Source organism: Aythya ferina, assembly GCF_964211825.1.
Source record: "Aythya ferina genome assembly, chromosome: 4".
Lineage (NCBI taxonomy): Eukaryota > Metazoa > Chordata > Aves > Anseriformes > Anatidae > Aythya > Aythya ferina.
In genome coordinates this window covers 37,407,147-37,431,331 of record NC_140300.1, presented here as the reverse complement: position 1 = coordinate 37,431,331, position 24,185 = coordinate 37,407,147, and the positions used below count along the sequence as shown (strand labels likewise).

Here is a 24,185-nt window from a genome sequence, read left to right as displayed (position 1 = left end):
GCCTACTATCTTTTTAGTCTTCCACTTGAAGTCTCTGAAAATGTGATCATTTTCAGATCATAGGTGATCTTCTCTAACCAAATATAACATTGCAGGGTCAGGTAAAAAAGGGATATTTTATACATACGAGAAATTTCAAAACGTGAATAGCTACAAAACTTTAGATACAGATGCAGGATAATGATCAGGCTCTCTGGATCATTACTAATTCACAGCTAAGTGCATTAAATAACAGATTTGGGGAAGGTTTTTATTTTTATTTTTTTTATTTTTGTAAAAAATTTAAGACAAAAATGAAGAAATGATTGACCATTAAAGAAGAATAGTGTTCATTTTTATCTTTTGTTCTGCCTTTTTTGATTGTGTTTTTGTTTTGTTTTGTTCTTTTTAGTTTTTGTTATCCTTTTAATTTGGTGCACAGCTGTCAGGATGGAAACTTTTACCTGAACTTTCCTGTCTGCCCCCCATAGTATAAAAAGAAGATTTAGTCAAGGTCAAATAGTTCATTAAGCAATTCACAGGGAAAAGCCCACACCCAGTGGACTGCATGAAGCTAGAGACTGTGTGACTCCATTACTCACACTTGCCCCACAGCAGGATAATTGGGACCTCATTAGTCCAATGACTTCCAAGCTGGAACCACTCCAAAAAGTCAGGGTTCTTAATTAATAACAGTCAGTGATATCTGTCCTGTTTGAATGCTGTGAGTCAGATTCTGAGAATTAAGTGTCTGATTATTCCTTTTTCCAGATTAAATCCACAGAGACTCTTGTGGAACTGATCACATAAGCATAATAAATTTCATCCCTAATCGAAAAAGAAATACACTTAAAGTCCCTTCTAATGACTTGCCTGTAAAGGTGGTTGCTGATATAATTTTAGATTTATACTATTATCCAAGTCACATTAAAAATCCATAGTAATAAGACAACTTGGTAGTGCTTTAACTTTGAAGCCATTATTTAAACAGAACAAGAACAAATAACAGGTATTAATTTCCTCGTGATATTCTTGTTTCACCAAATTAGCTTAGTTAGAAAGTTTAGATCATCAATTTTAGGAATTTTTACATCTTTGTAAATGCTTTATAAGCAGTTTCACCTTCTACCAGCAGGCAGAGCTGACAATATGCACAGAGAATTTGCTCACGGGGCTGTGGGCTGCAGGAGGAAGCACAAACATTTCAGGTGTGCATTCTGGCCATGCACCTGTACAGCACAGCCACACACTTTTCAAATGGCCAGAAACTGTGCAGCAGCAACACATGCAAGATAAAATACCTGGGGCAATCCATAGGAAGCACTTTTTTTTTTTTTTTTTTTTTTTTCTATTTATTTGGTTCTCTTATGCCACCAAGGTAACAAAAACATAACGCTCTCATTTGAATTTGAAATGAAACAGTCATTTTCCACTTAGCAAACAAAAAATTAGTGACATTTTCATGCTGTATTATACCGTAAAAAATTTGCCTTTCTTAGTCTGCTCATAAGCCTGTCTTTTCTTTCTGTGATATGTAGTGTTAAAATTTAAACAAAAAGTACTTTACATTTACACTACAAACCTGAACTGTCTTTCAGGTATTATACAGCAGAACTGGTGACTGAAATGTAAATTCCAAGTGATTTATAAAGGAAAAATCCAGTTATTTGCATAGTCATTAACGTACTATTTTCAAAAATCTTCTACTAATTGTTTAGCTCCTAATATGTGTTACTCTCAATGTTGATGGTTAATATAGTAATTGTTTAAATAAATATATTCACTACATTTATAATGTCATGATCTCTAAAGTGTATGGATTTCCCTCTGATTCACACATGCACACCCAGAACTACTTGTTAGTCACCCTTTATATTTAAGTCACAGAACAACAAAATGCAGGGAAAAACATAGTTAAAGCATATTAGGCCTCAGGAAAGCCACATTTGAATGTATTAATCACAGTCACTAATCAAAATATGGAAGTTTTATATCACAGTCTTGCAATTACATTTCCTTGTTTTAGCACAGAATCAGTATTACATAAAATATAATAGCATGTATGCATGTACATATATGTGAGTGTGTATGCATATGAGAGTTTTTTTTTTTTTTTTCCAAATAATTTTTTCAGCATTTTTACCATTATTTGCTCTGGAATCTGGTGACCCAAAACATGGGTCTTCATTATCAGTTTTAAAAGGGAGGCCAATGTGCATTCATAAAATAACTTGATGTCATTTGCATCTTATTTTGCAAACAAGAAGACTGTGCAAATATGAAGAGAGGAGACTTAAATGGTGAGTGAAGGAAGGTGAATGCAATGCTTTCAAAGTTGAGAGTGGTTGTGTTAAGAAGTTGGCTTTTGTAAAAACCTGTTGAATTTGCACAGCCATCACAAGCAAAAAGCAGAGTACTAAGGAAAACGTGATTAGGACCGTGACTGCTCTCCTTCCAGTTCCTAAGAAGATAGTGTTCTTTGGCTAGTGGCTTCACTCGGGCTCCAAAGAATATCACTACCTTGAGAGGACAATGAGTCTGAAATGGCTGATCAGGAGGGGGAAAAAGAAAAAAAAGTTTTGTGGTTAAAGGTTTGGATGGTGCTGAAGGCTTGAACAAAAATCAAATCTCAGTCCTTCTTTGATTTGGTTTACACTGCTGCACCTCAGCCTGATTTGTTAAAGAAGGTTATTAATGACAACTTTTTCCTGCATTTAACTATTTGTCTGTCCAAGATGTAAGCTACTCTGGGCAAAGTTTTTTTCATATATTCATGTACAGCCTTAGATATTGATTAGAGCAACATCCTGGAGGGACAAATTTTATGTAAATAATAAAGAATACTTGAAGGAAACATCACCACAACTACTGTCTGTGGAAAGGACTTGTTTCATGATGGTTGGCAGCATAATTTATAAAATAAATTACAATGAGTGGTTTAACAACAAAAAATCAAAGTTAATAACATACATGATGCCAGATAATATAATTTAGGGGAGTTGATGTATTTCAGATGCTCACACACAGCTGCATTTTATTTATTTATGCAAGGATTATTGCTACTTACAATGGTAATTAATAATCACTTGAAGTAATAGGATTAAAACTTGACAAAAATCAGACCAAGTGAGTTTTAAACCATATTAGTGGTAGCATTTCCCCTTCAGATTTCTGACTATCTAAGCAGAAGGCATGAATTTGTAATTATTTCTATGCATATATGATTATATCTGCACTCTTAGACAGAATATAGGAGGGATGTGTTGTGCAGCTTGTCATTCAAAAAAAAAAAAAAAGGAAGTGGGGCAGTGAATATTAGCAGTGCCTGTTGATCTTGTTGATCTTATTATTGTGTTCTTATTGACTTCATTGAAAATGAAAGACTAACATTAAGCCATGATCCATAAAATTTCTTAGATGTATATAACTTTAAAGAGAGATACCTTAAACACTTCAGGCATATGTGTCCAATTTAAACATCTGTTTCGCTCAACCCAATTGCCTGTAATCTGTTTCACCAAAATTTGAAACTGTTATGAAAAAAAGTAAAATACAGCACAGATTCTATATCTGGATCCGCCAAACTGCATCGGTAAATCCCTTTCCCTCTCCTTTTCCCTTTCTCTTTCCTACAGGGAAGGCTCCTAATTTCTATGAGGATTTAAGTGAAGGAGGGGTGTTAGTTTTGCTTGATGAAGAAGCAAAGTATTTCAGGTTCCTTTCTTAATATTCTTAGTGATTCAAAGATATATTTGCTATTAAAACCTGACATTTTTATGCAAAGCTATCTCTTAGGCAAAGCTTCTAGTGCAACAAGGAGGTCTTGCCAACAACTATCTTTCTGAGCTCTTCTCTATCTAGTCTCATCTCCCTCTAACATCAAGATTCTAATTTTCAATTTGGTTAGTGCTTTCAGCTCCATTACTTATCATTTCTTTACAGTCCTTTGCAATCCTTACAAAGCTTTTGCAAAATATATTTTCTGCATAGAAATCAGAAATGAAACTTTTGCTTAGGAAGGAAAGGAAATGAAGGAAAGTCAATTCAGGCAGGTGGTGTTAAGCAGGACACCATGTAGATTAGACTGCACTTTATTTTGGCAAACAGAAATAAAATCAAGAAGGAAAAAAATGATTTTTTTCTACCATATTGGAAATGGTCAAAATTTCACTGAATTTGCTTTTAAAGAGTTGCACTAGAATTGGAGTGGGTTGGGGGGGGGGGGGGGGAGAAGAAATTAAAGTGTCTTACCAGACAAAATTGTGGTCAAGCTCTTGCAATAACCTTTGAGATGTGTCTGATTTTGATTGCTGCCTTTTACAGAAGGAATGGAGCTAGACAGATACATCTGATATTTAGTCCAGAGAGCTGGTGGGGAAAAAAAATAATAAAATAGTGGTTAGAGCTAATGTACGAGGGAAATCTTGAAATTGGGAAAGCATGTCTGATTGTTCTGAATGGAGTGGCAAATAAAGATGATTTCCAGTGAAAACACTGTGCAAATTTATATTATGTGGCAGTAAGGAATATGTTCAAAATGAAGTGAAAATTACACATGCTTAGATAATTGATATAAAAATCACTACTCAACCAGCGATTGCTATGAAAGTCATGATCATATTTGTAGAATAAAACATTAGGACATGTTGAATGTTCCTCTCCATAACTACCCATAGTAGTCTGCTTTTCACTGACATTTATTTTGACATTTCATCTTCAATATTTCATTAAAAAAAGAGTTTATCTTCTTTACAGCAAAATAAAAATGCATCACAAGTTCCTGTGGGGATTTTGTCACCATTTTCCTTCTAATTTTTGTGACAAGTCATCTTTCCAAGTATTACATTATTTTAAAGACATGATTTAGCATATGGTTTTTGTGAAACCAAAAGTTTGTGAATCTTCCTGTGGACTAAGAGGCACACAGGTCAGACCGGTGGGGCCCTGGGTAATGTTACAAAATAGGAATGTGTAAAAATACTGTCATAGTTATAAATTAATGGTGATGACTTTTTTTTTTTTTTTTTAATATTCTGTATATATACACATAGTATTTAACATTTCTAGTAAAAGTGTTTGAGAATTTGAAAACCTAGAGATGTTCCTTCCTTCATTTAATATTTACAGGTTGTTCTTCTGGTAAGTAAGGCAGACATTTTTGTATTTCTTCCTACTTGAAAAAGCAGCAGTAACCACCTTCACTAAAATGTTAAAAGGAAATATGGTTTGTTAAGTCTTAATTTATGGGAACATTTTACATAGCTTTAGGAGATATGACTAGAATTCATCAAAAGAAACTAGCAGAGAACATGTTTGATACAAGGATCTAATTCTTCATGTAATGAGCAATTAAGCTGTAGAAGTCTTTGCTCAGAATGCTGTGAGCGTTAAAAGCCAACATAAGTTTGAAATCAAACTGACAATTTCTTGAAAGGATAAACCCAGCTGAGGGTCATTAAACACTAGAGAAACACTTTTAAGTGTTTGAGGGAAGTCCCCTGGACTGTAGTATTTTAGGGGACAGAGTAAGATTTGTTGGCTGTATTGTTCTTGTTCTGTCCTCATATTCTTACCTAGGTAGTCATGAATAATAACTGTCAAAGCTAAGAAACCAACCAGATTAACTTTTGATCAGACCAAGTGCTTTTCCTCTTACTTTTTAGGAATAGTAAATTCTTAGTTCATAACAGAATTAAGAATAATAACAGTAACAATAGTATTACTGGTAAAATTAACAAAAAATAATGTTCTGTAGTTCTGGAAAAATTATAAATAAGTCAAAAGTTGCATTTGTGTAATAGATAGGGGAAAGCAGTGACTGGTTCATGAATAATAAAATTTTGAAAAGTTGAATGGTATTTTGTAGAATCACTTCTAGAATACATTCAGTATACTTGCAATTTTATTTTCTAAATTAAAGAGTACATAGTCTGTAAAATTCAGAATATAAATAAATAATAAATAAATAACAATAAAATTTTAAATGTATAATTTATAATAATAAAATTAATAATAAGAAAACAACTTATCCTTGATCATTTATTTATTTATTTTAAGAAAAAGATTAAGGCAATCAATATTTTGACTGGGAGAGTAGAACAACAGAAATTGTGAAGCAGAAATCAAATTTTAAAATGTTTCTTCATCACAGCATTCATTGCTGTTAAGCATGAATGTGAGGTCATTTATGTGAGGTCTGAATGGGAAAACAGACTAATGATTACAAGATTCAAAATATCCCTGCACAGTTGAAAACAACAACAACAAAAGCATTGAAAAGAAGGGCTGTGTGTATTAGGAACATTTTATTCCATACAGAGTTGTGATAGATAGCAAGTAAAGCACTAAATATAATTTTAACAGTATGGATGGTTTATATTCTCAATGCATTGTTTAGATACTGTTTTTCTTGTTTAATGCAGACAGACCAGCACATATCAAGACATCTCCGCATACACAGGAGAAGAACAGAAGTTACGCGCAATTTCACAAAGTAAAAACTGCTCACGATCTGGAGAGGCATGGAAGATGAGTCTCGTTCTGTCACTCAAATCACAGGGCTGAAAACCAGGGCTGTTTCCCACACCGACCTTCACTGGGATATCAATATACATAACAGATGGCCACTACCAGCATGTGCTGTATAATTCTGACACTTCACAATAAGTGCAGGTGCCAAGTGCCAACCCTCCGTGCTAGTTCTAGGCAGATTTGGCCTCTGGGAATGATCCTGATTTTCTCCAGTCAGCACCAGTAGTTTCAGCTGAGTTATCACCAGAGACTTGGTGTGAAACCATCCTCCTCCTTTGTTCATTAGGGGAGTTTCATCTGAGCAGTAAAATGTCATCATTCTCCCAAAGTAAACTGAGCTCTTTACTCTTGCAACTTCAGACACTGGAGCTCTTTGACACAATTGTCCAAAAGGTTTGGGTGAATTTTACCTGATATTTTTATATTTTACACAAATGTCCCAATAGAAAAGGTGACAATTTGATGGAGTATTTCAATATATTAATTTTGCAGCACATTCAGTATAACCACAAGTTATCTTTTCAAATCATATTGACCAAGTGTTTTTGCAACAGGCAAGATAATCGCATCAGAATTAAGAATGAAATTGTAATGATGAGAAGTATAAAAAAGAATCAAAATTTCATTTTTATACCTTTCTATTTTATCACAGTGGCCTTTTTTTTTCCCGACTGATTTCAATTTTTTATTATCATCTTGTAAAATTTGTAAATAATAATCATTTAGGTTACATAATGCTACTCCTTTTAGAAATTCCGAAGCACAAAAACTTAGCCATAGTTCAGAATTCTGTTTTTGAAACATGGTGAGATCCAAAATTAACTGTAATTCCACCATGCTTAATCACTCAATTATTATCAAGTATTATCAGTCACTCAATTATATTATTATAAGGTAAACAGTAAACAGGTACATTTGATAAATATATTGATAACAGTTTGGTTAAGATATTATGGGAAAGACTTTTTCTCTTTGAAATATAAGCTGTCCAAGAGTTATGTTTTCCAATACTCTCTTCATCCTAAATTGTATTTAAAGTGCATTCAAATATTTAAGCCAGCTCTAGTCCAGTGGTACATGACTTACTTGCATACAATTTTGTAGAATTAAGAATTCATGAATTATGCATACAAAATGTGCCTTTCCCCCCCCCCCAAAACAAAACAAACAAACAAACAAAAACAAACAAACAAACAAACAAAAACCATACATATAAAATTTGATCACCTAAACAAAATGAATAGTAAGTGTTTGACACAGCCCCTGAAGTAAATGGTGGTGGATGCTCCCACATATCTATCACCTTGGATACATGCTCCAAACAAAGCCTTAACTATCCTCTTCATTTTCTTTCCACTACAGCTGATTCCTGGTACACAGAATCGAATCCTTCTATAAAATAACCCGAGATGTCATATCTTATGTGATATAGATCTGTGCCCCAAAATGACAAATAAATTATTTTTTCCAAACTCCAGAAGAACATGGGATATGATTTCTAGTGCTTCTAAAAGAAAATTTTGGCTCACTTTTTGATGATTTAACTAAGGTATTTATATTTCATTTTCTATTTCACTCATACCAAATGAGAGTAAAACTCTTGGTTTCAGGCTAATGCATTCAAAAGTCCCTCGGCCATCACAGTGAAAAGGAAACCTGCAGCCAGACTTCGCAACTTGTAAAACCTAGGCAGAAGTAAAGGGTATCTACATGTACCCTTGATAGAGGTAAGACAGAATTTTCTCTGGTTTTGGGTGATTTTTTTTTTTTTTTTTCTGTCAGAGGTGTGTGCAATATTTTTGAAATAGATGGAAAAATAGATGATCAATAGATGATTAATAATGATAAAAAATTAAAAATCCAGCTTGTCTCTTCTTTCTTTTCTTGTACTTTCCTCCTAGTTTTTCAGGAAACTTCCACTTATGTCTATAAAGGATAGGAAAATTTGTGCAGATGTCAGCATGATTCATTTGTATAGTTTGCTGTGCTCTTGTGGTTGTCATGTTAATGCTCTCTATCATATGTAGATACTCAATTCTCTCCTTCACTCCCCTCACAGTTCACTATTTCTTTTTCTTTATGCACTGATGCACAGCCCCATTTTCCTTCATTGCTCCTCATTTTAAGCAGTAGCTTGTCAGGGCTGGAGTCATAGTGAGCAATAGCTTGAAGACCCTGGAGCTGGGTATCTGGATTTTAGCCTCTCTGTCCCAGCAGTTAAAATTGTTCTTTTATGCATCTGCACTTCCGTGTGTGAGTTAGAAATTCACTTTGTATGCAACTTCACATCTTTAAATTTTTTAACCGCCCTTAAATAACAAGTTCATTTATTTATTTATTTATTCCCAAAAATGTCCTTCTGAGCTCAAAGTACTCTTGTCCAGAAATTTGGTCCTGAGGATGAAGTTCCACCAACAGGTACACCTTTGCAACTTTGTCTTTTCAAGGAATGTTCTTTGGAGTCTCAAATGGGTGTGCCTACATTCTCTGGCATCCATACTACATTATTATGGATCATACAGACCACAGGTAAGGGTTTTGAGGAGAACAACAGGAAGTAGTAAATGAAAAGAATTTGATTTCTGCTTTCGTGTAAAGGGGGGAAATCTCTATTTGGAGGAAATTGTCTGTAAATAGATTCAGAAAATATAATTTGTCTTAATGTCTTTTTAAATTATGATATTTAACTGTATATTAGAATAGGACATAGTTCTTGCCTACTAAAACAGTGTGTGCCTACAGTCTGTGAAATGCTTTAGAAGAAGAAATAATAATAATAATATATTTTTTTTCCAACAACAAAATGGTGATGTCCAGTGGGATATGTTCTTCTCCAGCAGTTAAAAGACTCTGCCAGATGCTTTATTCCTTTAACATTTGCAAAGTTTTTGTTTCTGTCCTCATGAGTCCTGCTGTTTCGTTTGAGGCTGGAAAGGGTAAATGTTGGTGCAAACTCATTTGCATCAAAAATACCGAGCTTATCACAAAGTAATCTAAGAAAAAATACCCAAGGCTCTGGAACATGTATTTAACCACATTCTGTTTCAGTGTATATGAAATGAAAGCCAAAGCTATAGTCTTACACCTCAGGCTGTATCCTTGTAAAGGGGTTATGTAGTTTTCTTAAGAAGTTTGGGTTAGGGAATTTTATTTGTTGCAATTCTTTGCTGTGACTTACCTCTAACTCTCTATCTATGGTTTTACTTAATTGAAAGTAAAACGACCTTGAAACAAGACCTTTGTTCTAAATAACCTAAAACATGATTTGGTAAGAGAGTCTGAGTCAAACAGCTTTTCTAGATGTTATGAAATGTTAGAGCTGGTTCATTAAAAATAATAAGCTTACAAAAGAAATGATACTTGATTACAAAAGACTATAACTTTTAACTCTTTTTTTTTTTTTTTTTTTTTTTTTTTTTTTTTTTTTTCCTCAGGGATTAGTAGGTCAGAGAGGTCAAGAATGTAGAATGATCTGATAGATATGATGAGAGAAATTAGGTCCCATGAGTTTGCTATATGAAGGAGGAGAGACAGCAGATGGCTCTGTGGCCTGTCTTGGTCCCACCTTCGTGATACCTATATGCCCCTTCTGACAGAACATTAAGTAACTTGCTCCAAATAAGATGAAGATTGATTGTTTCTGTCTCCAGAGTGATGGTCTTCTCCTGAGGCAATGTATCCACTATAAGGATACAAATGCGCACCTTGAGAGTTTCTCTTTTTTGTTTTTCTTCCCCAAAAGAAAAGCCATTATTACTTCCTCTTGCTTGCTTGTTGTAGTCACAGCCTAGGGTTGTATGGATAGTTTTAATGTGGATTTAAGGTGCACTGAGCTGAGAAGGCTGTTGGCATTCCAGATGGTTTGAGCTCCTCGAGGAAAAGAAAGTATGGTCCATGCAATGAGTCTTAGCAAGACTAATTTTCAAATAACCAGAATGACATTTATTTTAAGCAACATGACATTGTACTTAGTTGTTTAAGACCAGACTTTTAAAGGCAGTTTGACACCTGGAATTCAAACAAAATTCCAAGATAAAGTGTACTACCACTGACTTCAATGGGAGTTAAGTGCTTTTTGAAACTAAATTCCATTTATTTGCATCATCTTAAAATATTTTTTTTCAAAAAAGAAAACAAAACAAAAAAATAAAAACAAACACACAAACAAAGACACTTCAGGGCAAATCTAAAAAGTTGTTTCCTTGCAGACATTCCAGTTGACTTATAAAACATCCCCTTAACATGACCAGGCTGGCAGTGATTCAGTACAGCTTGCTGGAGCTGATTACCAAGAATAAGCACTAACTGTTCTCACTCTCTTGTGGTCTCCTCACTGGTAGTTAGGTTCCTCTTGCTCTTATGGCATGAACCCCTAAAGTGGGGAGTCAGCTGTCCCAGGGACCCACTTACTACCCTGTAGGTAGCCTGGTGACTATCACCATCTTATATTACTACAATGTCTGCTGAGCCCTACCCTAGCTTGATAACTATAAAAGTCTGTGTAGCAAGGGTTTCTTTACATATACAAAACTTGCTTTCATTGAAGGCAGAGGTAATCCTTGTTGCTGACTTTACTGGGAGAAGAGGGAGATTACTTCATTTCAAAAAGGTAAGCTGGTCTTTATCACAATTGTAAGGTATGTTTAAGTAAGTGGATGTGTTGTTTTCATATTATAATATCTAAGTGGTTTTATATATATACATATATATATAAAGCTATTTTTTATTATAATTTGGTGCCTTAAGTAACTGTAAAGAAGTTTCATCTGCACCTTGTTACTTGATTTAAATTATTCTCCATTAAGTCAGTGAAACAGAGTTATCAGGACTTTAATCTTTTCCATATTTTATCATTTTATCTGATAAAATTGTAAAATCACCCTGTTTCATTCTTTAATTCTTTGTTTCAAGTTAATAAATTCACTTTAGAGATTTGGTACTCTTGATTTATGCAGGAACGAGGAATATGAAAATATGCACATGTTAACGTATTCAGTGAATGATGCATATAGTGATGTAATATTTCTTGTTTATTTGTCCCCCATTTTATAGTTTTCAGAGCTGTGGTGTTTCTTTTTTTCTTTTTTTTTTTTTTTTTTTTTTTTTTTTCCCCTTAAAGATACTCATGGAAAGTAAGCATGAATATGTGACAAGATTTTCTGAGGAGATGGGTACCTTAAGCACCCGATGGGTTTAAGTATGGGTAAAAACAAAGACTGCTAGTTTAGGACCATCTACATGTTTAGGTAACACATTTTGGACATCTGTCAGCATGTTGGTCTAAAATTGTATTTCAGCTACTGAATTAAAATTATTTTCTGCAAATGCTTTGTTTCTTTTATTAAACGTGTTAGGTTTCTGTTATTAATGCATGCTTAAAAATGATGTATCATTCTAAGTTTATGTTATTTTTAGGCTTACTAAATGATATGGCTAGCACTGATGAAATTGTGGTGAAACTGTGTTGATAGTCTGCTTTTGAAAGGTGTAGCACTAGATCAAAGTTCATCTATTAAATTCTTTACTCTGAATGATCAGCTGACGCACAACATTTCAGCATCATGCTTTGTCCTCAGAAGGTAATGCATGGGCTTGACCTGGGTATAATTCGCTGAACTTTTCATTTTCATGGCTCACTATAGAACCTTACAGTGGAGATATCTCTCTTATTTGTTACTAAGACTTTGCTGGCAGAAATATGTCTTCATATGCTTCTGTCTTTGAAGAAGCAGAAATCAGCCTTGATAATTCACTTCTAGGTTCAAATTTTAAATAGTAGTTTGTTCTGTAGAAATAGTTGGTTAAAACATTTGGGGCAATAATATGTTCCCATTCTTCTGCTTGATGCTGAAATCTCTTCTACAAAGCATTCATTGTTTATAGTGGATTGTTGATTGTCTTGATTTGCTGGTTTGAAGCCATGTGTGTATATGTCTCTGTGTCCTGGACAAATTCAGTTACGTTTACAGTCTTTTATTTAAACTTATCTCAGTAGCCATGAGTGTGTTATTTTTAGACCCTTTTCCTAAATTTTCTAAAAAGATTGTATGTGTTGAGCAGCTGTTCATCTTACTCTAGAAAATACTGAATTTTATGAGTGAATGGAGTTTACAGATGCCTAGAAAGCTGCAAAGATAAATTTCAGTATTAGAAGAACATTTCTCCCTTCTGTAATTTCAAGGCTATTAGATGTACATTTATTTTACTGTTTAAGTATGAATCTCCTATTGGTACAGTCATACATAAATATGGAAAGCTGCATTGAATCAAGAGCGTACTAGAGACACAAGTGTGATTCACACAAGTCAAATGGCCTTTTGAGTTCCTAATTCAGAAAGGACTTAACCAAGAGCAGACAGGTGTTAGCTGCCCACCTGGCACAGATCTAGCTCCCCACTGCATAGGCACTAGGCAAATACCAGTACACTTGCATGGTTTTGGCATACACGTATGTGTAGTGATTTAAACTCTCAGATGGAATGAGTGGCCCCTTGTTCACTTCATACTGCTCAATTAGATGAAGAGCAGACCTAGCTTTCTCTTTCCCTAACTCCATGTATGTTTTTAAGCAACACAGTTTTACAATAAGTCACAATGAATCATGCAGTGTTTGAGGCTGGAAAGCTCCAACCCCCCTACCCAGAGAAGGTTACCCTGAACCATGTCCAGACACCTTTTGAAGATCTCCAGGGAGGGAGACTTCACAGCCTCTCTAGATAAAGGTTCCAGTGCTCGGTCACCTGCACAGTGAAGTGCTTCCTGGTGTTCAGGAAAAAACTGCTGTGTTCCAGTTTGTGCCTATTTCCCCTTGTAATGTCACTGATCATCACTGAAAAGAATAGGCAGCAAATTTAAAGAACCTTTTGGTAAAGGAAATATAGCATTCAGCTAATCTGCAGAAACTTTTTTTTTTTATTATTACTACTTTGTAATTAAAAAAATATATCAGTTAAAGTTTAAGAACATATTTCAATTATTAGGTTCTCAGGACCAGTTCCTCACATTTTCCCCCCATAATAACAGCCATGGAACTATTTCCTTCCCCAAGGTGGAAGACTCTTAAATCCACAAAGGACTTTAAAAATTGATTACTTTTATAGCTAGGATTTGTTATATGAGTATTCACATGATGTGATTTTTTTTTTCCGGTCAAGCTTATCACAAAACAAATTTTGCTAACCTGATTACTCGTAGGAAATAAATAAAACACTTCAGAAATTCTACTGAAGTAGATGTATTGCTTTTATTTAACTGAGTATTTATAAATACATTTTTATAAAATTTACCCTCTTCCAATTCTTATAATTCAAAAAAGAACGTTTTAATCTGCAATAACTATTTTATGAATGTGGATGATTGAAATGTTATGATGATTTTCAGCCACGATATTAGTAAACATAACTAATCAGTACTCAAAGTAAAACTTGATTTTCTGAAATGTTAGTTATTTGTCTGAACCTCAGCTGGTATTTACAAACTGCAATTTTCCTCCTGTATAATGTGTTTGTGCTCAATATAAACAGCTCATTAGGAGCCTCTGTCAGTACCCATGATTAGTTAAACCACAAACCTGATTTCAGGCTATAGTATGCCAGACTGATAACCTGCATGTTTGTATTCATATTGCTAGATGTGTTTGAGTGCAGTGACATCTCCTTGTGGGCAAGGCTGTGATATATCTTCTCTGCACAGAATTTATCAAGGAGATAATTCTATGTCTTGAGTTTCCTTCTTTAGAGTTTGGAATGATTGCATGCTTGTATGTAAACAGTGTAAATGGTTGTTCAATGTGAACAGATATTTGACTCAAAGGATAGAAACAGAAATGTGTGTCATATCAAATTGCCATCTTCATAGAATCATAGAATGGCTTGGATTGTAAGGGACCTTTAAGATCATCTAATTCTGACTTCCTATTATGGACAGGGATGACACCTCCTAGATCAGGTTGTCCAGGTGCACATCCAACCTCATTTTTAACACCTTTGGGGATGGGGCAGCCTTTTCCAGTGTCTCACCACCCTATCTTCATTTTTAGTAACTAGAATCTTCTTAATTTTCTTTTATTTTATTTTCATGGTGAACTGTAATACATGAAAAGTACCTTGCTTAAAACTAAACAAACAAAAAAATCTCTTCAAGTCTTTTTCTGCCTTCAGATTTTATCACTGTTTCTCAAGGACATGATTACTATCTTGGTGTTGGTATTTTGGCTGGCAAGGGATCACTGCTTGTAGAACATAGATCACCTAAATCAACTGTTCAGAGGGGCACCTGGCGCCACTCCCAATATGCAGGGTGAGGGTAAAAGGGGCCCAGGAAAATATGTTCATGAAAGCAAGGAAGATGGATTTTCTACTTTCTGAGCTGCTGACTCAGCCCCCTATGGATACTTAAAATGTGGGTGTAGCACTTGCTGGAATTGGAGATACAGTTCTTAAAAAGCCTGTGGCAGGTCCTTTACACTTGAAAGTACAGTCACTATGTAGCCTGGGCATAAAAAAGATAATACCAGCTGAAAGTGCTACTGATAAACATTTTTTAAAACTGAAGTTGCTTACTCGGCCAGCTAATAAGATACCAGTTATATCCTGAAATAATGAAATATTTTATTAGCCAGTGCTCAGCAGAATTGCCTCATTGCTGTTAGAAATATTTATAAAATGAATTTGAAGGACATTGTGGCCCATTAATGTCATCACTCCTGACATATTATCGGGACAGCATACCACAATCTAATGTTATTTAGCAAAAACTATCAGCTAATGCCAGGACCTAGCAGTGTCTGTACAAAGTTATTTAGCTAAGTTGACTTCTACTGCAGAGAATAAGAAAAGGACAGCTTACTCTAGAAATGTATAATTATTTTTATTCTCTATGTGTACTTATATATTTTAAATGGAAAGGGGAAAAAGCTATTAAATGTAGCAAGAAGGAACATATAAAAACATTAATTCTATTGGACCGATGACCAAGGACATTTTAAAACTGTTAAATGGAAATTTATGCATATCTGTTGGGCTTTAGCTCCCAAAAATTTCATGGTATTATGCTCACCATAGTATAGCACATTATTCACCTTGCAGATTTTCTACATAATTTCCTTGTGTAGCATATGATTAAATTTCAGAAAAATAATACAGAGGGGAAAAATACAGTGTTCAATGGACAAGCAGGTGCCAGATCAGAAAAATCTTTCCACCTCCCCATCTCTCCTTTTTCTGTCTGCAATTTTCTGGCACATCCTCAGAATCTGTACCTCTGGCTGCACAACTGCAGTTAGAGCCTAAGCTGCTCTAGCTTCTGACTGACCCCACGATCCCTCTTGCCCTTGGTCTCAGGTTTGTGCTCCTTGTCTTGTATGTTCTCTTCAGTTTGTGCTGGCCAGGGATGTCCTGTTTCAGAATACTAAACCTGCACAAAAATGTCACTTGCCACATTGGGGCAGCTTTCTGCCAAAGAAGGGCACCAAATCTAGTACAGGACAGGAGATATGTTAGATACAGGGGAAGGAGCTCACTGCAATGAGAGGATGATTTTGGTGCTGCAGTTGGTTTTGACTCCCACAGAGCTGCCCCCTCAGCCCATTGACTCAGGGGAATCTCTGAACATCTCTCTGAAGACATCTTAATCAGGGCTGGAATAGCACAAAGATTATGCTAGTGATAACCTTCTAGAATGATTTTGGAATTAATTTTGGTTCTCCTATTGATGCTGTAGGATACTTTTTCCCAGGAGGGGGATATTTGACTTCAGTAAGATTATTAGTCTGAAGGAGTGTTGCTTCACATGAGTAGTCCTGCTTAAATAAGTTGTATTTGACAGCAAAGGCTACAGTGTACTCCTGTGTTTCCTGAGACTGCACAAGGATATCTTTGGGTGTTTTCCGGTTCTTCCTGTCATATTAATTTCAAGGAGTTGGGAGCATTAACAACTCCTCTTGAAGAGCACTGGCAAGGATTTCTATCTCCCCTTCTCCCATACCTTTAATCACATATTAGGCCCCAGGAGGAGACTGTAGACCACTAATGCTGCACAAATATGCCAAAGTGATAGCATCTCTGAGTTACCTGTGAAAGAAAGACCACAAGTACTGAATAATGGAGTATTCAGCTATGGCAACATCACCTGTACTGTATGGAGGAAAGGGACATTTTCACTAAATATAGGGACTAGTTGGAGGTATGCATGGAAGGGCAAAGGAAGGAAGGAGAAAGCTCCTAGTCACAGATTTCACAAGCTTGCTCAGTCTTAAACATAGGAATTAATACCTTTCCAAAGTCTTATTCCAATAAAATAAAACATTGACTGCGTGTCAGAAATATGCTTGCCTCTTTCCCTGGAGATGAGAACTCTGCCAGAAACTCATCCAGAGACTCTCTCTCTCTCTCTCTGTCCCTCCTTGTGTTTTGGACTCTTCCATGCTATGTTCAGAGTTGTATGTAGACAGACCAGGAAGGTCAGCCATAAACTGTGTATTCCCTTGGAACACTTGTCATAATATTAGATAGTAACCTCTACTATGAAAGAGACTTTATTTGAATTAGGACTATACATGTTAACTGAAACTGGACTGTTCTTTCCATGTATATTTAACAGTCAGAAAATCTTCGTTGTTAGATATAAATTACCGAGTTTGTTGAAAAGAACTCTCTTGTTTTGTGCAAAGCTATTTTGCTGACTGCTTCCTATCCAAGGTGTTCCTATGCTGATAGTATCTTGCTCTCTTAAGTGAATTTCTTGTAAAAAGATGATGTCAGCTTTTTCTGTTTCAACAGTTTTTTTGTAGTTATAACTCTAAGCCATTTATGTTCCACATTACAAATTCAATTATTTGATTTGCCATCATTCACCTCTGTAATATTCGACCATCTGATATACCATACAATGTCATTGTAAAAATTTAACATAACTATAAAGAGAACAACATATTCTAAAGCTATTTGTTTGGAGATGTTGGTTTTCATAATAGTTAATATATCAGCATGACACTCTGAAACATACTAGAATACTTTGCATATTTTGATACTTTATCTTTCATAAAGTCAGGATAACCCATTTTCTCATTTCAGATTCTCTTAGTTTCTTATATTGCCAATTAATTATTTATCAATAAAATAATGCAATTAAAGTATTTTCAACAAAAATGAAACAAGAAAGTTTGAATTATTTGTGACAATTAACAAAGGTGTGGATAAGCTAGTACCATAAGCAGTGCAGTAAACCAGTACAAAAACAATGACGGTGAGATATTTTTTTTTCCTTTCAAGGTGTGCAGATGTGGTTAGACTGATTTTAAAACAAAACAAACAACAACAACAAAAACCAATGCTTTGGCCTTGAAAAATTCTGTTACTGACCAGTCATCATATCCAATTTTCCCTGGCTGATGGAATCTGACAAGATTGCAGCCTATGGGAATATGGCTGCAGGCCAGTAATTTTTTTTTGTTCTTGTCAGGCATACTCAAAAGGGTAAGGCCATCTGCTTTCCAGCAATTAGATACTCCCCTTTCAATTGTAATATATTGTGAGTTGGATAATTTATTCATCCCAGGGTAAACTTAAACATTTGCAGTATGGTGAAGCCTGACACAGGAATAAATAGCTCCACTCTTTCTTGTCCAGTCCATGGAATTCCTCAGGAGCTCACTCACGTTGTCCCTGTGAATGAACATGCCTTCTCATGCTCTTTTTACTGCTTTGATATGTAAAGCATTGGCCATCATGACCCAGTTGCCTGAGGAATTCTGGAAGTCCATTGGAAATTTAGCTTAAATATTTTCAGTAGCCCATAAAGACCTAAGTAGATGGTATGATTCAGCCTGGTAACATGGCTGGTATGGTGAGAAGCAGATACAAAAGTGGATAGTAATATAAAAGACAATGCCATAGTTGATCTTTGAGTTTTGCAGAGATTCAGAGAAAATTGTCCCACTTGAAATAAAAATTAATGTTTTGTCTTGTACTTGAGAGTTTTTCTCAATTATAGTGTGTAGTTTTCAAGAACATATATAGATACAATTTCACTGGTGGAACAGTTTTTTTAAAATATGCATAAAAGATACATATACAAGTATTCCTAGAAATCAACCTTAAATTATAATTTGCACCCATATGGTAGGGAATATTGAAGTGAGTCAGGAACTAAAAATATCACAGGACATTGATCAGAATTAAGAATATCAGTTCCAACAGAGCGGATCCTAGAAATTAGAGTGCTCCTGGGTGAAATTAGAAATACTTGGTCATCATGGAAGTCAATATGCTAGACCTGGTACTTGTGTAGATTAGCATTGAAATCAATGCAGCTCTTGCAGTTTGTCATAGCTTCCAGTGATGTTAATTTAGGGTAATATTTATGACAGTATTTTCTAGTGTTTTGTCTCAGAAATGTGTAGATGGTCAGAAGGGGTCTGTTTGCTCTAAAAATGCATTAAGAAACATTAGGCATGAAAAGGAGGAGACTAATGGTGAAGATGATGTGGTTGTGGTGGTACGTACTTGATCTGGAAGTATTTCAGTAGCATATCATCCCATTAACGGACTGAACCTTTAAGAGAAGAGGCAGTGTACAGAGCCTTATTGCAGCATTTTCCATCTGCTAAAAAGTTAGATGTTGCCATTAATTCCATAGGCTCATGATTTAGCACTCTCTCACACCTGATGTTGTGTACGTGCCCCCTGGCAACCATCAATTGCAGTGGAGACTGAAATTTGTCTTGCTTTAGGTGAAACAAAGTGATATTTACTGAAATATTAAACAGGAGAACAGATTGCAAAACCCCAGGCTAGACATCACGAGGAGCTTCAGACACATCTTTAGGGCAATTTTTGTCTACTTCACTTCATAAGTAGGATAAGGTAAACACCTACCTTTTATGAGCAAACATTGCTTCTTATAAACCCATAGGCAGAAGATATTTACTTACTTACAAAAGAAAGTTAAATTCTGATAGGAATGTGATGTATATTATCTCTAACTTAATGGAAGTGTGAAAATTCATTTATTTTCTGGAGTGTACTTGCTTCCCGCAAATTCTTTGAAAATATACTCTTTACTTTAAAAACTTCAATCTGGCTGAATTGAGGTTACAACCCTAAAATGTTTCCTAACACTAATCTCACATATTACCAGGGTGATAATAACTTTCTTCAGCTGAGAATGGTGTAAAATGAACAGTGAATAGGACTGCTGATCTTTCATTTTTGTTCCTTCAGTCACCTTTTCTGAACATATATTCGATCAAATCTTTAAACGAGAAAGAAGAACAGGGATTCACAAACTCAAAGCAGTATTTCAAGAAGATATTTTCTTTTTTCTCTGTATATGCTAATATTATTTTATCAAAATAGGAGAAACACCTAGGACTAAGGAAGGCCTTAGAGAAGGGATCCAAAAGCATCTCCAGATAATTTTGTTCTTGACATCCTGTGAGTTTTTTTTATGAAAATGTTTTCTCTACAGACTGTGGGAATGTTTTACCTGAGACAAACAACTACATTTCTGCAAACTTTTTGTCTATAAAAGAATGTGGGTGAACTGTGGCAGCATTGTGCCTAGTGTTCAATTTCAGGAGTAGTATTCACAAACTCAGCTGCATACCCACACTTCCCTGGAATGAGTGAAAATCGACAGAGTCTAGGAGTGAGGTGGATAAATCCCAGCACATTGGCTGGAGGATGCCTACACTGAATTTCCAGAAGAATGAGGAGGTATATGAATATGTTTCTATGTTGAATATGTTTCTCTCAGATTTACAGTATTATCTGCAATAAGCATTTGTGTAAGAGTTGGATTTTTATGCTGAAATTCTTCTTTTCATGTCACTTTACTGAATGGCTCCACTGGCAGAGTAAGGCAAACTCGGTATTCTTCTTTTAACACGGTACAAGAGGTTTGTCCAATTCCATCAGGAATCCCAGACTCTCTTTGAGAATTAGAAAAGTGATTTATTTTCTTTATTTCTTTTTAAAATTCAATTTATGGAGCTGGGACTCTGTGAATTTCTATTTTCTCCACTGTACGGTGGAGAACCAAGAACCCTGTGGAAATATGGCTTCAAACCTGGCTCTGAGGGAAATCTTATTACAGTGCTGTAGCTGTAGCTGGGATTGAGACTTGTGCTAATACTTGTTCCTGCTCTCTTTACAGATGGCTGCAGTTTTTCTTAGGTTTAGATGTCACCTGTGGAAAACAGAGACAAGATACTGTATGTGCAGTTGAAATAGTTTTTTTTTCAGTATGGTACTGCAAACCCCACCATTAATTCATTTCTGTACAACTTGAGTATGAATCTTGCAGGTTAGTTGTTTTGTACATCTCTTTCTTGCCTTTTTTTTTTTTTTTTTAATTTATATATATATATATATTTATTATTATTTTTTAAACTCCCCTTAGCAGGAACTGTTATAGGGTCCTCAATCATCTGAAATGGGAGATGGCCTCAAACTAGAATACCAACTCTGTGCTGCTGTCCACCTTTGGGACAGTTTCTGACTTGACAAAAATGTCATGTTTCCTGCTCTCTCTGTGATAGCCAGAATGTGAAGCATAAAAATCAGATGCTGTAATCCAGGGAGGAAAAAAAAAAAGGGGAGGGAGGTGTTCAAATCTAGGCACAGTCAGGATCTCAATTTTACATCTCAGGTCCACTGAGAACTGTGATATGGTACTTGATCCTTAATTCCATGAAGTACTTCAATTCTCTCTGTCTTCAACTGGAACTTAAAGTGCTCAGAACACAACATTCACCTTGAGATGAACAGTATGCCTTCGCCCCAAAGGGGAATGCTGCAGTAAGCTTTTAGATCACTATTGCTTTTGTATGGATTCAATTTATGAAATGATGATCGTTCCACAAGAGAAAATATCTGGGTGAGACTTACACTTTTAATTGGAAAGGATTAAATTGTGATCTGCTTAATATTTCATATTTAGCTTAATGTCTTCAGGACTTTAAGAACTCATGCCAAGTATGCTTACAGATCATCTTCTGTAGCTGTCAATCCGAAAAGCAGACAACTGTGAGATTACACGACCATTAAAGGCAATATAAGGGAGCAGAAATGTTCCTCTCATGCTGTTATCTATCTTGTCTACTATAGCAGTATTTCAGTATATGCATGTTGTATTTCAAAACATATATAATATTTCAATATATATATATCTCCTTAAGTATCACACTTTCATTACCTTATACACATTTTTTATGTGTACATTTGTGTTTGTTTTGCAAATAATGTAAGTTACTAAATGAAGCCCAAATTAATTTCAGGCATTCTTAAGGCTGGGTTTTTGTTTTTGTTTTGGTTGGGTTTGGGTTTGTGCATGTGTGTGTGAATTTTATGCCTATTTCTGAGGGAAAAACAGTCTTGATCAGCTCTTTCATGGAGAAATGCAGTAATTCATTTTTCTTAAATACAGTGATTCAGAAATGTTGCCAAGGATTAACTTTAAAACCACTTAAGTTTTGGCATTCTTTGTGGTACTTTCTCTACATTTAGGACAAGCTAATGGAGAGATAGAGACCCTTGCACTTTCCCTGCTTTCCACCACCCCATTAAGCCATTCCTCACAACAGTGAAACTGCACACTTTGGTTAACACACAGAAAAGTTCATGTTTATGTAAATTTGAAAGTTAAGGTGTTTCCTGAAAGAATGGAGGGAAATCCTTAACTTGAAATGTCTTCTATCAGTAGCTAATCAGAAAGTGCCTCAGACACTGCATAAACATCTGTCATTTCAGAAGACTCCCTATTTCTTTTTTACATTTTACAGAGTTCAATATAAAAAATATATGTTTTTTCAATGTCTTTCTTCATGTTTGGAAAAATCAAAAGCCTTTTCTGCATCTTCCTATGTTGGTTTTCCAAAAATTATGAGCACTACAACACTGTACAGCTAAATGACTATATGTTTGTTGTACCTGTAAAATCTCATAAAACTTTATTGATTATTGTCACTCACACTTTAAAAATAGGTTTAAAGTTTTGTTATTTTTATGTAGTGAATGTCATAAACATTTAAAAATGTTATTTTAAAATAAATTTTATATTTTTAATAAATATTAAACTTATATTAAAAAAATGTAGAAGCAATTAAGATTAGTAAATATAAATGGGTTCAAATGTTAATTCGAAATATGTGAGCTAGAGCATTTGTATCATGCTTGACAAAATAACAACTAAGTGTCTGAGATATCGGGGTGATGCAGTATACTTTCACAGAATCACAGAATCACAGAATTTCAAGGTTGGAAGAGACCTCAAGACCATCGAATCCAACCTCTGACCTAACACTAACAGTCCCCACTAAACCATATCCCTAAGCTCTACATCTAAACGTCTTTTAAACGTCTTCCAGGGATGGTGACTCAACCGCTTCCCGGGGCAGCCTGTTCCAATGTCTAACAACCCTCTCGGTAAAGAAGTTCTTCCTAACATCTAACCTAAAACTCCCCTGGCTCAACTTAAGCCCATTCTCCCTCGTCCTGTCACCAGGCACGTGGGAGAATAAACCAACCCCCACCTCGCTACAGTGTACCTGTAGAGAGCGATAAGGTCGCCCCTAAGCCTCCTTTTCTCCAGGCTGAACAAGCCCAGCTCCCTCAGCCGCTCCTTCTAAGACTTGTTCTCCAGACACCTCACCAGCTTGGTTGCCCTTCTCTGGACTTGCTCGAGAGCCTCCATGTCCTTCTTGTAGCGAGGGGCCCAAAACTGAACACAGTACTCAAGGTGCGGCCTCACCAGAGTCGAGTACAGGGGGACGATCACCTCCCTAGCCCTGCTGGCCACACTGTTTCTTACACAATCCAGGATGCTGTTGGCCTTCTTGGCCACCTGAGCACACTGCTGGCTCATATTCAGCTGACTATCAACCATCACTCCCAGGTCCTTCTCTGCCAGGCAGCTTTCCAACCACTCATCTCCCAGCCTGTAGCTCTGCTTGGGGTTATTGCGCCCAGGTGCAGGACCCGGCATTTGGCCTTGTTAAACTTCATGCAGTTGACCTCAACCCATCGGTGCAGCCTCTCCAGATCCTCCTGCAGAGCCTTCCTACCCTCGAGCAGATCGACACACGCACCTAACTTGGTGTCATCTGCAAACTTACTGAGGGTGCACTCAATGCCCTCGTCCAGATCATCGATGAAGATATTAAAGAGGGCCAGCCCCAGCACCAAGCCCTGGGGAATGCCACTAGTAACCGGCCTCCAACTGGATTTGACTCCATTTACCATGACTCTGTGGGCCCGGCTATCCAGCCAGTTACTAACCCAACGAAGCGTGCGCCAGTCCAAGTGAAGAGCAGACAGTTTCTTGAGGAGAATGCTATGGGAGACAGTGTCAAAAGCCTCACTGAAGTCAAGGTAGACCACATCCACAGCCTTTCCCTCATCCACCAAGCGCATCACTTTGTCATAGAAGGAGATCAGGTTCGTCAAGCAGGACCTGCCTTTCATAAACCCATGCTGACTGGGCCTGATCGCCTGCTTGCCCTGCAAGTGCTGCGTGATGACACTCAAGATAATCTGCTCCGTGAGCTTCCCTGGCACTGAGGTCAAACTGACAGGCCTATAGTTCCCCGGGTCTGCCCTCCAGCCCTTCTTGTAGGTGGGCGTCACATTTGCTAGCCGCCAGTCAACTGGGACCTCCCCTGATAGCCAGGACTGCAG

At 36.1% G+C, this 24,185-nt stretch overlaps 1 protein-coding gene across 8 annotated transcripts in view; it reads left to right on the top strand.

The window, feature by feature from the left end:
- The window catches only part of LOC311436441 (uncharacterized protein), a 289,119-nt gene extending 265,800 nt beyond the window's left edge, over positions 1-23,319 (top strand). For 4 of the 8 annotated variants that reach the window (XM_084518633.1, XM_084518634.1, XM_084518628.1 and 1 more), the window contains 5 exons: positions 6,402-6,472; positions 8,121-8,237; positions 8,958-9,039; positions 11,057-11,119; positions 11,630-11,873. The gene's annotated coding sequence lies outside the window, so the exon portion shown is untranslated. Of the gene's footprint in view, positions 1-6,401; positions 6,652-8,120; positions 8,238-8,881; positions 8,932-8,957; positions 9,040-11,056; positions 11,120-11,629; positions 11,874-20,664; positions 20,815-20,910; positions 22,488-22,740 lie in introns of those variants that run through there. The other 4 variants (XM_084518630.1, XM_084518629.1, XM_084518627.1 and 1 more) reach the window with 4 other exon arrangements.
- The last annotated feature ends 866 nt before the right edge of the window (positions 23,320-24,185 follow it).